Genomic DNA, 17,056 nt, shown 5'->3' on the forward strand with positions numbered 1-17,056 from the left:
TTCCTTTAGACAAATCAATTTAGGTGCTATTACTTATGCTTACAGAAAATTAGTATAATATAGTTAAAACTTGAAACTCGATAATCAGTAAATGAATAAGTGTAAGATAAGATATCTGATACATATATATGTTAAATTATTGTGTACAAACTTGATGTTATTGATATAAAATCTAAAATCTGTAAAACCGCTCAAGTTGGATCACGAAAATGAGAATTTCTACGATCTTTCTTTTATTGTAACTGAAATTACAGTTTTGACAAAGAAAAGAAATGTTCGCAAATAAATGATTGTTTTTGACTTTCAGATATTGTAAATATTTTTGCTTGAGTTTTGAAAGGTATGTTACTGTAGACACAAAATGGCTTGTATGTTCGTTGAATTTTGCGGAAAGCTACTTAAGGGATATCTACAATAGCTGTTTGTAAACTAAAAGTAATATAATAGGGGAAAGACAGCTAGCCAACATCACCCACCTCCACCTTTCGGACTATTCCTTTACCAAGAAAAGATGCAGTTGACCAACACTTTACAACGTTCTCACGATCAGAGGGTAATTTAAAAGTTGAGAGCCCTAACCACCAAGCCATGCCAGGTTAACATATAATCGCCTACAAAAGATTATTCTTAGCTTGGCTTTCCTTGACTTTTGAAGCAAATGCTTGTTTTCTATAAAATAAAACTCTTTTAATATAATATTTGACTGTTTTTGTTAGTCTAACACATATAGTAGTTTCACTTTAATCTGACGTTTAGGCATTACTTTCTCTCATATATTCTAACTTCTGCATGTCATTTTCCTTTTAAGAAAAAGTATCAATTTTTATAACGCGATATTTGATCAATCCACTTTCTTTTCAGATGTTTGGAGAAGTACTTGAAGATTGCTCTCTGATACTGCAGTGCTCAGAGAAAAAATTCACTACCTGTAAACCCATGGTACTTTTAAACTAATTAAACTGGATAATTTGTTGAGCTTGAGAAATTAAAGCTATAAAGATAAACTATAGCCATAAAAATAATTTCTATTATACTATTTGAAATAAAAATACATCACCATATATAACTGATGCATGAATTGAACGAACAAGGGGAAAGATTAGGATAATCAAGACACAGTCTACTTCATTTCACGTTTCTATTAGTTTCAAATGAAGTAATCATTCCTCCTATCTTTGTATAGAGGAAGTGAGTGAGAGGGGCAACAGTCATCCTCAGGAAGATAAAATCATATGGAAACCAAAACAACAATTGAATATGCATTTACAGGTTCTAAGTTTTCACTCATATTTTTACTCGTTTCTTTAGTTACTCAATAACAATACTCTTCACATATAAGTGACATTTTAAGTATGAGGTTCGTTGAATATCTATCATAACAAAGGTAAGTTCCTGCGCCAATGTAAGAACGTTTTTTCTATTGCATCAGTAACTAAATTCATGATTATGTTCACTATACGACTATCTTTTGAAAATTTACAGAAATGTAATACTAATACATCTTTAATTTATCTTATTCAGCCTAGAGGTGAAGTAAAAAACCGATTGAGTCGAGATTAAAAATAAGACTAAGACAGACATTAATGTATTTTCTGTGCTACCAATATTATAATATTTATAAATAAAAGCAAGAGTAACAACAATGCTTATAAGTTTACATGTTTGCTTCTTTTATAAAATTAATTATTATAATATAGATATTATTCAGGCAAAGCATGATTTTACAATTTTTAATCTTACATTTTTATGTTGTCATAAATTAGAAAATCAGACCCACTTGTAATGCTCACTTGTCTTACCCTCTCATTCACAAATTGCCAGTAGATCTGTCTGAAATTTTATAACATATAATTTATAATCAACTGAAAGAAAAGCAGATTAATATATCACTAACCGCAACTCACAAAATATTAGGGATATTTTTCACGCCCTTTGCTTGAATTTTCCTTATTCTGTAATTTAAAAGCTAAGATTTCTTGCAGACGTTATATCTATAAGATTGAAAAATTCTCGTTTGTATAAATATATTTTTACGCTTTTCGACGAATATATTCAAGTAAACGTAACTTTATTTAACAAAACTACATCTAAAGTAAACGATAAAGTAAAATAATGGTATTTATAATAGTGTACATACAGAGTATGAAACATATATAATCATTCAGTTTTACCAGTTGAAATAAAGAAACTCACGTAAACGAAGAATAAAACTAGTATCAAAGAAAAGGGTAGTTAAAATTATTTGTAACAATCTATGAAATGAGCCGAAGCTAAATCATTGCAAATTAAGGTAAATGTAAAATTATAATGAAGACAACTTTAGCTGATTGTGTAGAAATGTCAGAATGGGTGTTCACAAAAATCATAAGCATATGGTTTTTAATAAACCATTTAATTTAACTTTAAATAATCTTAAATGGAAATTGTTTTAGTGCAATGTTCATTTTTTAGGAAGTTACAGGAGGATTAAATATTGTTTATGTGAAATAATTTGCAAATAAAAAAAATAAAGTTGAAATTCAAGCCAGTTGTCACTTGATGAAAACAACATTGTACCATCGTGTAGCACACATACTTCTTGTATTAAAATGTTTGACTAGAGAAAAACTAGGTAAAAGCCTCTACGCAATCCGGAATCCTCGGGCAAAGGTCTTTCTAACGATATTATATCTGTAGCGTTTCGTTGAGAAATTTGCGGAAAAAAAATCGGATAGATAAATGCAAGCATGTTATTTATATAGATTATTCTCTATGCAGATAACCGTCTGTTTCATCTCCAATAGAAAGTTTTCACACGGGAATCATATTGAAAAAAGTAAATAATGTTGTACAGTTTCCACTGTAAATCAATACTTTCAAAATTTCTACATGTTCAAATATTTTTATCCTGGTAATTAGCAGTGTATCATTTTTTTTTAATATGGCCAATACAACGGCCGTTATTACAAATAATCATACAATAACTGCATTTTGTGTTACTGATTATGTAGCAGTTTGTTAAATTAAAATATTACAGGAATTGTATTGCGTAGCAGAACGCGAGCTTGTTTAGTGGGAAAGACAGAGAGACTTGGCTATTTGAAATCTGATGCGATAAGTACATTCCGAATGTACCTAAAGAGCAGGGGCGTCACTAGGTACTTAAAAGATTCGGGGCTTGGGACAAAAGGCGCGAGAATATCCAGCGTTTCTTTCAGTATGATATCGATCAAGGTTTTCTGTTATGATTTTTCAAGACACCGACTGAGGATGCGGGAGGCAGGCCCGGTGTGTCACCGCCTAGCGACGCCTCTGCTAGAGAGTATAACACATTGCTTTGTATTTTTTAGTTGATACCTAGAAATACGTACGTATGTTTTTTTAATTTAGTAAGAATAAGGATGTAAAATAATCTGTGTGCTGAAATCGTTACCAACACCGAGATCGAGTTGAAAACAAAATCTTGATCAAGGAGCTGAGACCAAGAAAATAACATAACTGAAAAAAAAAAATTATTTCCAGTAATTTTCCAAAATGTGAAATAGCATTACCATTAACTAATAAATATCATGTGTTAAGTTTGTTTGTTTTGAATTTCGCACAAAGCTACTCGAGGGCTATCTGTGCTAGCCGTCCCTAATTTAGCAGTGTAAGACTAGAGGGAAGGCAGCTAGTCATCACCACCCACCGCCAACTCTTGGGCTACTCTTTTACCAACAAATAGTGGGATTGACCGTCACATTATAACGCCCCCACGGCTGGGAGGGCGAGCATGTTTGGCGTGACCGGGATGCGAACCAGCGACTCTCAGATTACGAGTCGCACGCCTTAACACGCTTGGCCATGCCGGGCCACCATGTGTTAAGAATTCTTAGTATACGTAAAAAACAACAACAATAAAAACCATCAATACTAAATATAAGTTCTATTTTATTTTGTAGATGCTTTATTGGAATATTACCTATTAATACAATGTAAGGAAATAGCAACATATTATCTTTCTTTGTGATAACATTAATGCTATCTAAATATTTTCATTTTGATTAATTAAAAATATCTTGGAACAAAAGTTCTTTAATATTTGAAATCGGATGCAAACAGAAATAAAAGATCAAAACTTAGCTTTTACACATTGACTGATTCATTGAAATTCGACATAATACACTCTAAACTGTTTCTTTATACAAAATAAGCTAGTTGAAAATGTGCTGAAGTTCAGTAGAATATGTTATGATCTCATATATTGCAATATTAAATAATGATTTATCTTCGAATTTAGCTTACAAATGTAAAATAAAACAGAATGATTGGGACAAAAACTGTTTCATCTAACATCATTGTTTATTTTGAATGAACTGTTGGTTGGATTATCATAACGTTTAAATGACATTAACTCTAGCGTCTAAACTTTCACAATACTACTTTCCTGGATGGCTGTTTTTTTTTCATCGTATTTAATATCTGTATTATAAGTTCGCATTTCTTTACCCCACTTTCCAATCCTTTGGTATCCGGTGGATATTTTACTTCTATTGTCATTAAACATATGAGATGAGATTGCTCATTTTTTAAACTTTTGTGGATATCTATCTGAATTACACTTAAAATCGTGCTCAGATACACAATTGGCAAATGTTTTCCTGGGGCAATTTTGTATAATAATAAAATTCGGACGTCTTTTCAAGGCACGTCAAATTGGGGTCATTGTGTTTAATTGTGTTACTTTCATTTTTAATGATACTTTAATTGTCACATTACACCTTAGTATTGGAAAAAGGAGATTACAAGTTATTTTTAATGTTTGTCACTAATTACCCCGTAGGAACGACTTTGAACATTTGATAAAGTTTTACAAAACCCTGAACCTTATAATGTGCATATTAATTTCATTACTGTTTCTATATGTTATTACAGTTAGCTGTTGAGCTATCTATCTTCAAACTGTATCTTACGAATTAAGAATCTTTGCTCTATCGCTCTTTTAAAACACCTGTTTCTGTTCACTCTTTTTATTACAACAGAATTTTTAGTATGATTTTTAAAAAGAACACACCAAATACTTAAATTTACACCAAATATCAATTCATTTGCAGAGTGAACTTTGAATTCACTGTTTTTGATCGATGTTTGGTCTTTTGACAAAAAAGGTCATGTCCCATTCGGATCTCTTCTTCTCTTCATGATAATGCTACGACTTACGCACTCTTGGAAACTTTTCCGTGGTCGTGGATAAATTTACAAGTATTTGAGCAAAAGTGATTCTCCCAATTTGATTGCGTGTAAAGTTTTTCACTCACAAACAATTCCTTCACACAAGTTAACAAAGACAATCTTCTAAGACAGTATTTATACATAATTATATGGTTGAAGTACAGAACTAGCTGGTATGGAGTAGAGTCTACTACATTTATCAATGGGGGTAGAATTTGTTAGGCCTTTCATCATCATATACGTTATATCTAGCAATGAAGGTTAACAGCTCATTCTCGTGCAAGTTTATTTTAAAGTATTTTGTCGAAACTTTAGGAAGCCTGGCTTTTGGTACACGAAAAGTAGCAATTAGTACTGAGTTTCCAATGTTTTGTAGGTACAATATTGCTATATTTATTCATAATTAACATATATATTATATTACAAGTCTTAAATAAGTTGGCCCAGCATGGCCAGGTAGTTAAGGCATGAGGGTTCGATTCCACGTTACACGAAACATACTCGCAGTTTCTGCTGTGGGAACATTATAATATGAAGATCAATCACACTATTCGTTTAGTAAAAGAGTAGCGCAAGAATTGGCGGTAGATGGTAATGACTATTTGCCTTCCCTCTAGTCTTAAAATGCTAAATTATGGACGGTTAACGCAGACAGCTCTCGTGTAGCTTTGCGCGAAATTCAAAAAACAAACTTATGTAAATTTTGTATATTTTCCATACATTATGTATTGATTTACCTCTATTTTTGCCAGTTAGACTCTTAATATAATTGTTACTACAACTGTAATTTTAGATTTCGTTGTTTGAACATGTTCTTACCATGTTAATTAGGAACTTTATGTTACACCTAAGAATTTAGCAGATTTGACTATCTGGAGAAGAGTTCTAATATCTACCCATGACCTTCCACGGATTTACCGTAACCTTACAACGCCTCCACGGTTGAAAGAGCAAGCATATTTTGTGGGAAAGGGATTCGAGTCCGCGATTCAAAGCCTCAGATTGTGAGTCAAGTACCCTAACCACCTATCCATGCCGGAAGCCCATCATTAATAAAATGATAAATTAAAACCACCCTTTATCTTTCTGTAAATCGTCCATTCTTTCTTAAACTTCTGTAAATTGATAAAGCCAACACATTTCACAAGTCAATCCTATAATATAATTATTATAAATCTTAAATTTGTGCTCGCTTATCGTATTATCTTCAGAATTTACCTTTTGCCCTATCTATTTTCACTGCAATTATCTTGTCAAATTTCCTAAAATCACTTCTTATCTTTCTTTTCTCTAAAGAAAAGTACCCCGCCAGTACAGCGCTATGTCCACGGATTCACAACCCTAAAAGCAGGGGCTCGATTCCCTTCGGTGGGCTCAGCAAATAGCCCAATGTGGACTTGCTATAAGAAAACACACGCACCCACTCAAAAGAAAATAAATTAAAACGTTCTATTCTATCACCATAAGATAGCCCTTCAATTCTCAGACTAATCCTAGTTCTCTCTTCTAAAATCTTTCTACGAAAGTTAACAACATTTCTTAGATATGGAAATCAAAACTGCAAAAATGAAGCCCAATAGGTGATTTGTATAAAGACATAATTACCTATGTTGACTTGTTGTCAGTGTGCTTTTAAATACACGTTAAAAGCTTATTAGGTTTATTAATAGAAATAGAGCACTACTTCGGTAGTTTAAGTAACTTACTCACCACTTGTAAAGATAATTTTGATACTTTTTTTGTCAATTTGTTGAGGGAATTTAGTTGTATATTGTATGTATTGTACTAATTATAAACAAAGATTACTTGTCAAATATTTCTCCAAGTGATCTGAGTAATTCTGTAACACCTCAATATCCCCGATACATCTATAAATATGCAACAGTTTAAATCATCAGGGAATTTTATTAATTTACTAAATATACCAATATCAATATATTTAATATAAATAAGAAAAATAAAAGTCCAAACACTGAAACCAGAGACACACAATTTGTAACAAGGGCCCAGTTTGACTAGACTCCATTAATAAGAACCTTTTGCTTCCTTACATCCACCTGCTCCACTGTTGAATTTATTAGTCCTTCCTTAGCATCCACTGATATGATTTTCTATAACAATCTTTTCCAAGGCACATTATCAAAGGTGTTTTTGGAAATCTAAAAATACATTAGGTCAACACCCTCTCCATTTAGCAGGTAACAAATAACATTCTCAGAATATATATATATATATCAATAAGACAAAATTTCCCATTGACGAATCAATGTTAGCTTTCTTTTAACACATATTATTTTACTAAATTATTTTGTAAAACTTATTTTATCAAACTATCTAGAATTTTTACTACTATGGATGTACAACTAACTGGCTCGTAGTTTCTAGGGCAAATCTTATCACTATTATCGGGAAAGCAAAACAATAACATTAGCAACTCTTCAATGCTTAGAATCTGCCTGTTGTCTGTAGACTTACCACAGATGATGTACCCGCTGGAACAGCGGTAAGTCTACGGATTTACAGCGCAAAAATCAGGGGTTTTATTTCCCTCGGTGGACACAGCAGTTAGCCTGATGTGGCCTTGCTATAAGAAAACACACATACCACAAATGATAAATACTTGCTTCCATATCGAAACCCCAAGTCACCAAATGTCGAGTTTAGAATTCCCACAATGTTCTAAAGGTTTGGAATGCTACCAATATCTCATATTGTAAAGAGAAGAAAAAACTTTTACTCTAAACTACCTAATAGTAATCAACAAAATTCTTGCCAATAGCAGCTTTTATGGGACCAATCACTGTTTCAGTATTCTGCTCGCCTTTAATTTCCTTTAAAAATATAATTGCTATTAGTTTTAGATGTTTATCTCAAGCACTTTCAGACTTTCTAATCCAATTAGCCAAATCCTTAGTTTCTCTTTAGTTCTTCCCATCTTTATGTCTTTGGTAAACAATCTAGGCTTGATTTATCTTCGTTATTATGTTCCTTTTCAAGACAAGCCGAAGATCCAGCATGGCCAGATGGTGAGGGCGCTTGATTCGCAATATGAGGGTCGCTAGCTTGAATCTCCTTCACACCAAACATGCTCGCCTTTTCAGCCGTGGGGGCGTATAATGTAAGGGTCAATTCCACTTCGCTAATAAAAGAGTAGCCCAAGAGCTGGCGAAGTAGTAATGATGTCTTCCCTTCAGTCTTTCGCCGCTTAATTAAGAATGACTGGTGAGATAACCCTACTGTAGCTCTGCGCAAAATTCCAATCAAACTAAAATACACCCTAAGTTTTATCAAACAAACAAAAATAATTTAATTTATTGTCTCTCGAATAATTATCGAATATAGTTTGTCATGTTTAAGGCCTAGTAATTACATTTTAGTAACAGCTTTCTTGAAACAATAAAGCAAAATGTGGCGTGTATACTTTCATATTTTATGAATTATTAAGATTTTATAATTTTTCTTTCCTTCTTTTGATTACTCTTACATGACTAACTCGTCTAATTGAACAATTCGATTTTTTTCTCAATCAGTTTAAAAGTTGTTTGGAAAGAAAACCTTTTTGAACGATAAGTTCCTAAACAATAAGTTTAAGGACCAGTAAAACACTATTGTTTATTTGTAAAAAGCTACACAATTGGCTATTTGTCCAACACGGGTATCGAAATCTGATTTATAGCACTGGGAGACTATAATTTAGGTACAGTCCAGATACCATTAAATTACTGAATATATACGTAATATTATGTAATATTATACTATTACCTACAGTGTTGAATGCAAATAATTTTATTGAATAACACAATACAGCTGGTACACAATAAACCAATAAAGTCGCTTATGTTTTAATATATACATATTATTTTAAACCAAGTCTACAGAGTGACATTGACAAATGAACATACAGAATAAAAAAAAGGCTTATAATTCTATCGTTTTCAATCTGCAAAGTCACTTCCCTTGTAACTGCTTAACTTTATTTATATTTGTGTTACTTTAATTTACATTTTTTAAAGAATATATTTCATTGTTGCTTCACATTTTGCGTATTTTTTCTTTTATAATAGACAATACATACAAACTATTTGTACATCACGCTTTATATTAAGAAGTAAAAACCTCATTTAATCCTCAGCTTTCGGGTTTATGACCAGTTTTTCACGATGAGTAAGCCGTATCTAAGAAACAGCGTAACGATTTTTGAAATTTGAATCAGAGTGAACAAAAATTAATTAATAATAGTATTGTACGAATTGTTCATGAATATATTATTTATATTTTGTTTGTTTGTTCCTAAATATCAGATTTCTGAAACTTTGTTTTCTGGTTATTAGTTTGTATAAAAGGTTTTATTCACATGTAGTAGATTGTATAGGAGTACCTACTGCTACTCTATCACCAATTTGGAGAAGAGTTTTTCTAAACAAAGTAGAAAGAAGCTAGATTCTTAGGAGCAATATCATTTAACGAAATTTTATGTATTGTTCCACACGTCAGACTTGTATTTTTTTCTCACACCCACCCAAACAAATAACACAACATAATGTGTTGGAACATCATGAGATATATTGGTCCATTTAGGCAGTTCCATCCTGTAAACTAGATTAAAATAATTTTAAAAAATCGCATAGCTAGCCTTTATTACTTATATAGTTTTTTATATAGCTTTTTCTTAAACTCACATAAATTTACTGCCTCTACAACATGCGAGGGAATCCCATTCCAGATACCAACCACCCTGTTAGAAAATGAAACTATCTTAGCAGAAGATAACCCCTATCTTGCCAAGATCTATATTTGTATCCACTAGTGATATTGTTAAAGATCCATAAGTACTATAAATTTCGTTTATAGTCTCAAACACCTCAGTCAAATCCTTCTTACTCTTCTTTTTTCAAGAGAAAACAATTTGAGAGATTTCTGTCTCTCCTCGTAAGACAACCTCTTCATTCCAGACACCATTCTAGTAAACCTTCTCTGGATCCTTTTCAAAAAATGAAATGTCTTTCCTAAGATAAGGAACCCAAGACTGAACACAATATACCAAATGTGGCTTAGCCATTGACCAATTAGAAAATTTATTTAGACTTGTATTCAATATTTATGTGGATACTACCTAAAATCCTATTTGCCCTACCACTAACAACAGCATACTGCTTAGATGACTTAACTGACTGATCAATCACTATGCAAAGATCCTTCCTATTCATAAAATTTTTAATGCCCTTCCAATCTAAATTATACTTCTAATTTCAAATTCTGATAATCAACATACATTATTCTACATTTATTACAATTAAAACCCACCTGCTATTTGTTTGTCTAACTCACTGAATTATCTAAATTCAAATTTTTTCCTACAACTAATGCAAGAATAATGGGTCTATAATTACTTGGACAATTTTTATTACCTCCCTTGAAATGATTATTTATATTAGCTAATCTCCAATCCTCCGGTACTTGTCCAATATTCAAGGACTGGAAAACTAGTAGTAAATTGCTCACGCATCCAATCTTTAATATCCTTCAGAACCCTTGGGGAAAATGTTATCTAGCCCGGGAGCCTTAATTTTTTAACTTCCCAGTTTGGAAAAGTTTATTTTCAATAGCTCAGAAAAGATTAGAAAACATAATACAAGGAAAAGTGCAAATAAAAACCAATAGCACAGCAGTCGTACTGTTTGTTTGATTGTTTTTTTAAATTTCGCACAAAGCTACTCAAGGGTTATCTGTGCTAGCCGTCCCTAATTTAGCAATGTAAGACTAGAGGGAAGGCAGCTTCCACCCACCGCCAACTCTTGGGCTACTCTTTTACCAACGAATAGTGGGATTGACCATAACATTATAACGCCCCCACGGCTGAAAGGGCGAGCATGTTTGGTGCTACCGGGATTCGAACCCGCGACCCTCAGATTACGAGTCGAACGCCTTAACCCACCTGGCCATGCCGGGCCCCAGCAGTCGTACACATCACTTATTTTTGTATTGTTGGTCTTGTCTTGTAACTACCCTTGCTGTGAGCGTTGTAGCTAACCTATATTCAACGCATTTTTTTATTATTTATCTTATAAATGATGCATTAAATATCAAACAGTCACTATAAAAATATATGTTTCTAAAGGTTTTAGACGATCAACAGTTCTTTTTTAACAAAAATATATTTGAAATTTGGAATTTTTTTCACAGACCATCCTTTACTTCTAGTGTAGAACGGCAGTTTTAAGTATAATTATTTGGTATATAATTCTAGTAAAATATTTTGTGATTTCAAAATCAACTTATTTAATAACTAGATACTCTAAAACTATTTAAAAATTTTAGGGAATAAATGAAAATTTTTTAATGCGTCCCTATGTACAATGATTACCGAGAGATCGCACTCTCGGTTGTGATATTAAATTTTCGATATTAGTTGGAAGTTTAAATATAGATTTCGTTTTCCGATACTTCTGTTCTAATTTGAGTTTTTAAGTTATCTTTTTGAACGTATTATCAGTCTTGGACATTTTAAGGTATGTGATGTTTAAGTTTATAACCTTGTATGACGACTATGTCTTTTTTGTTATTGTTATATAAATAATCTTGTTTAAAATTATTATTTTTAATCTCATAGTGATTGATATCGGTAAGTGATAGTTTATTATTTATTCAGTTGTTGACACTATTGGTAACATGGAAGTTTAGGCTGATTCTTAGTTAGGTTTAATGAGTTTAATATTAATCCTTACTCTTATCTACGTAAGCGATATTCTTTTCAAATAACGTCAGAAGATTTGTAATGCAAGATTTCCCTTTAGTGAAGCCATGTTGACTATGCAATAAAATTCTAAGCTTTGTTAAATGACTTTCCAAAATTTTCCCCACAACTAATGTAAGCTAAAGGGTCAATAATTACTGGGACGGATTTTATAACTCCCCTTGAAAAGATGATTTACATTACCTAACTTTCAACCCTCTGGTATCTACCATTTATTCAAGGACTTACTTTTTTTTTTTTTTTTTTTTTGTAAGTTGCTCACATATCCGATCTTTAATTTCCTTCAAAATGATTGGGGAAATATTATCTGTCTGAGGAGCATTGTTGTTTTTTAATCTTCCAATTTTTTTGTTAATCTGCTCAGAATTAATACAATCATTTTGTTTGATCTTGTTACCATTTATCAACTGTTCACCATGTGGAACACTGCTTATATCTTAACCACATAAACCTGGCAACATTAGTTTAAATGAACTACATTTTTTTAGTTTGAGTGTATATGTTGTTTAACAGCATCTGAAATGGGCAGTATTAATACTTGTAATTTATAATCTGAAATTTTAAAATAATTCCTAATGCCACTTTTCTGTAAAATCCAACTATGTTATCAGTTATATACATTGCAACTAGAACCCTTGTCCATTTTGCTTCTAATGCTCCTGGTAGTAGAATAATAGCAACTAAGTTAACTGTTGAATCTACTATGTTTCTCTTCAAGTTGATACTTTAAAAATATTAAAGTTGTTTTGCTTTAAATCATCTTTTTAAACACTCTTTGTTGCTATAGTTATCAACTTGTCTGTACCATCTTTCCTTACCATGATGCAAATTTAATCTAAACTTTCTTTAATAATAAATGTCTTTAATGTTTCCTTAGTGATCCTGCTACCTAATATACTTAAAAAATCTCTTGATCAGGTAGAGTGATCCTGGCCATACATAATGTTTAATTGGTTGGGATTGCCCGTAGCCTTAATTAAGTAATGAAAGAAAGAAAATCCCAATTAACTAGAATTTCTTCAATATGGATATTAATTATGGTTCAGGATATTCCTTTAAGGACTATTTGTTCCGTCTTCATTTACATGTCTGGGTAGTATACCAACTTTAACAGAAATGTTGCAATTTAGCTTTCTTGCTTGAATGTAGTATGTTTATGCTGTTTTGAGCTTTGACATATTTTATGAAACTGCATGCCAAGGTTAGAGTACTTTATTATTGTAATGCAGGATTTTGAATGTAATAGAACCAAGCAGAATTAGTTAGTTTAATACATTGTTTTTTTTGCACTAAAATTGTTAAGATAAAGTGATTTGAAGAATTTATTATACAAGTAAACATTTTGTAAATTTTTTGTTGTCTTTCAAATTTTGTAGTGCATACTAGAGAGATTTACACATTTTGATAGAAGAAAAAAATGAACTTTATGTAAACTCTAGATAATTATAAAATAATATATTTTTTATATTCATCTACAGTGTAAAGGTAATTTTTGTTAAAATTTCCTATAAAGCTGAAATGACTTTGAAGATAGTAAATATTGATGATAGAGTAGTATGTGATTATTTTTTAAAGAATTCTTTAAATTGATTTTCAGTTTGCTTTATTTGTTTATATTTTTTATATGAGAGCTTCATACATCGTAATGATTTTTTTTATTAATAGGCTTATACTTTATATAATATCAAATAACCATTTAACTTTATAATGCACTTAGGTTATCATAATGTGCATCACATATTTAATAAAAATGGGTACTATCTCACAAACATGAGTGAAGAAAAAAATATTGGCATATTAGTAGAGCCCCTCCAGGTGGATTCCTGCACGTGTTGAGGGGACCTCCCAAAGAAGGTTCTGCACTTTCATTTTACCTCCTCTGGATCCAAACATCCACCTACATATTTGCTGAGCATGGTGAATCATGAAGGGGTGGAAAGAATCCTGGTGGATGAGTGTTCCAAATCTAACGCACCATCTTGGCTTTGAATTCCTGTAGACAGGTGGCCCTCCCAGGGTCATTCGGCTGGTTCACTTGGGCAAGGGTCAACTGAGTACCTGTGTTGGACGTTCACAGTGAGTTTTGTAGACACTGTCTGATTCTGGTGTTCAGGTGTAGTGCTCGCAAAACCTTGGTGTTGCTGCAATGTTCTTGTTTGGCATTATGGTGGGTGGGGTCATTGAGCACTGATATGTATTGACTTTATTATGGATACTTCAATTCATGAACAAATAAATAAAAATGAAAAAAAAACCAGATTACTAGAGAATGACCACTTGAACAACTTTGTTGTGCAGTCACCATCACAGATTCTGTACCTGTGTTTATAATTATGCATTCTTTATCAGAGAAGTCCTTAGGGCAGATGTCTTCATTTTTGTTGAAAAGGGATTAGAGCAGCTTGCTGACTTCCCCAAGTCTATAAAGTGGTTATGCACCAGAGACATTTTGCTGAAAACATTTTTACCACAACATACCAATCTCCTTGAAATTCAAGGCCATTTGGGGATATACCTATGAGGTTACTCCTCATACAACTTTGAATTCTTCCTGAGGAGTTATAGTTAAAAGGGATTTACAGAACATTCCTGAGTCAGAGTTCTCCGCTGGTCTCTCCAGCCAAGACGTTTCTGTGATACATCAAATCTTCAGTTAAAAAGACACAATTATGACACCTACTGATATTCTGATATTGATGTTTACATCACCATGTTCTCCTGCCATAGTCAAATCAGATTATGTTAACTGTAAGGTACAATCATACATTCCCAATTCTCTTGGATGTTTCCAGTGTCAATTGTTCAATTTCTCAAAGACATCTTGTCATAGTTCTTTAGTATGTGCTCATTTTGGTGGCAAAAACCATGACACCTACAAGTATAAATTAGAACCACACTGTGTTAAATATAGTGGTTCACACCCTTTTTACTCTTGTTCTTGCCATAAGTGGGTGGAGGAGAAAGAGGTGTAATGCATAAAGACTATAAAGAATATCTCCTACCCAGAAGCCTGGAAGTTATTGACCTCCTCCCACTCTATTTCAGACATATGCTGATGCACTCTATTCCTCTACCATGAGTTGTGGCTTGGGGTTCAAGTGTTTCCTCAGGTCCATATTCTTTTGCAGCCTTGAGATGCAAAACAATTATTCATTCACACCCTCAGTTGCTGGAATCTTCGTCTATAGATAGAGACCTGTCTCTTGACCCCGAACAAGATCCATGGAGGTCTAACGACCTCCATCCAATAAAAGAGGAAAAAAAAAACATGGTCAAAAACAGAAGAGCTCCCAACCTCATTCTCCTCCACATAAATAAAAATGACCACTTTGATACAGTGCAACTGTCAGGAATTTTCATTCAAATATAGATGACATTAGGGATTTGATTGATTCTTACCATTCTGTGTCTTTCTCCTTACATGAAGTGTTTCTGAAACCTGCCAGTGCTGTCACCCTTCAACAGTATTCTTTGTAGAGAAATGACAGGATGTACAATGGATGAGTGCTTGGAGGGGTGGCACTGCTGGTCAATCAGCATGTGGTCACCCTGTCTTTGCCACTCAATACACAGTTGGAGGCTGTAGCCATCTGTGTTTCCATGGGTCATACCATCACTCTGTTGTCTCTCTCTGGCTCCTGAAGAGACCTGTGATCAGCCAGACCTTGATGCCATCATTGAATAGTTATCATCTCTGTTTTTAATTCTGGAGGATATTAACAGACATATTTGCATAAAACAGCTGGTATGGGTAGGGAAAGCACTGTGTAGAGGATGGAACAACATTTCGACCTTCTTCAGTCATTGTCTGGTTCACATGTTAATGAACACACTGAGGTGATGCTGGTATAGATGTGAGGGGCCATTCCTTAGAGCATATGCTATCAGATCACAGCCTTTCTCTCTTTAGTACTAGTTCTTATGCTTATTTCCATGCACTTAGTTAGTCTTTTACTGCTGTTGATCTCTGTCTGCTCCCATTCACTTTTTTCTTACTTTCCTTGGATGATTGACAGTAATCCACAAGGTAATTATCATTTTCCTATCACTTTTAGTGAGACTGGCCATGGTTGATGCCACCTGACCAGTGTATCTCAATAGAAGTTGGACCAGGTCAAACAGGTCCTCTTTTAATGCTCTCTCAGAACTTCATTCTACTATCATGTGTATGCCATAATTAGATAACTACATAGCAGCACTGACTGACCATTATTGTCTAGGCAGCTGCTAAGTGCATTCCTAAAACTTTGGCACATTTCCACAGTATCCTTGTTCATGGTGGAATCTTGCCTGACACATAGCATGGAAGGCTCAAAAGTGGGCCTTGGATGCCTTTCATAGGTATTCCACACTTTTAATCCACATTGCTTTCCATTGGGCCCGTGCACATGCTCAGCAGGTCAGACGTCAAAGTCTCAAGGAATTTTGGATTAAAATACACATCTAGCATCTCTTCTACCATCAGTTCCAAAATCATATGGGACAAGATTAGAAAGATCAGTAGAGAGTATACTTCTGACCCTCTTTCGATCTTGCTTTGTGATGGTCAAGAAATTGCTCATGCCTAAAGCATTTCTGATACTCTCAGGGAAAGCTATTCTCATGCATCTAGCACTTCTGTTTCATACCCCACTTTCTTAACCATCAAGGTACGGGCAGAACAATTGCCTCTTTCCTTTCAGGCTGATTGTCTCTATGTCTATAATTGCTCCTTTTTGCTGGTGGGACATAAGCTTGCTCTTCATCAGTCTGACGGTATATTGGTTAGACCTGATGGTATTCACTGTGAGATGCTGCACCATCTCTCTCCTGCCTCTCTTGTTATTCTTCCAGTTGTTTTTAACCAGATATGGCAGAAGAACATTTTTCCTGATGTACGGCACCAGGCTATTGTCCTTCCTTTTTCTAAGCCTGGGAAAGATCCTAAGATTCCTTCAAACTACCATCCATTTGTTTTAATGAGCTGTCTTTGTAAGACTTTAGAGAGAATGGTTAATGCTTGTCTTGTTTGGTTCCTCGAATCAAACAACCTTCTCTCTCTCTCACCCAGTGTGGGTTCTGGCAAAAGTTCTTCACTGTGGACTGTCTGATTCCACTTGAAACCTTGAGCAG

General features: G+C 33.4%; 1 protein-coding gene across 1 annotated transcript in view; it reads left to right on the plus strand.

Annotated features, from left to right (window-relative positions):
- The first annotated feature begins 11,553 nt into the window (after positions 1–11,553).
- Positions 11,554–17,056, plus strand: part of LOC143229546 (enkurin domain-containing protein 1-like) — a 28,041-nt gene continuing 22,538 nt past the window's right edge. Inside the window, exon 1 of the mRNA XM_076462030.1 lies at positions 11,554–11,699. The gene's annotated coding sequence lies outside the window, so the exon portion shown is untranslated. The remainder of the gene's footprint in view (positions 11,700–17,056) is intronic.

The sequence above is a fragment of the Tachypleus tridentatus genome, chromosome 10 (genome assembly GCF_004210375.1).
Source record: "Tachypleus tridentatus isolate NWPU-2018 chromosome 10, ASM421037v1, whole genome shotgun sequence".
In the NCBI taxonomy this organism is placed as follows: Eukaryota; Metazoa; Arthropoda; class Merostomata; order Xiphosura; family Limulidae; genus Tachypleus; species Tachypleus tridentatus.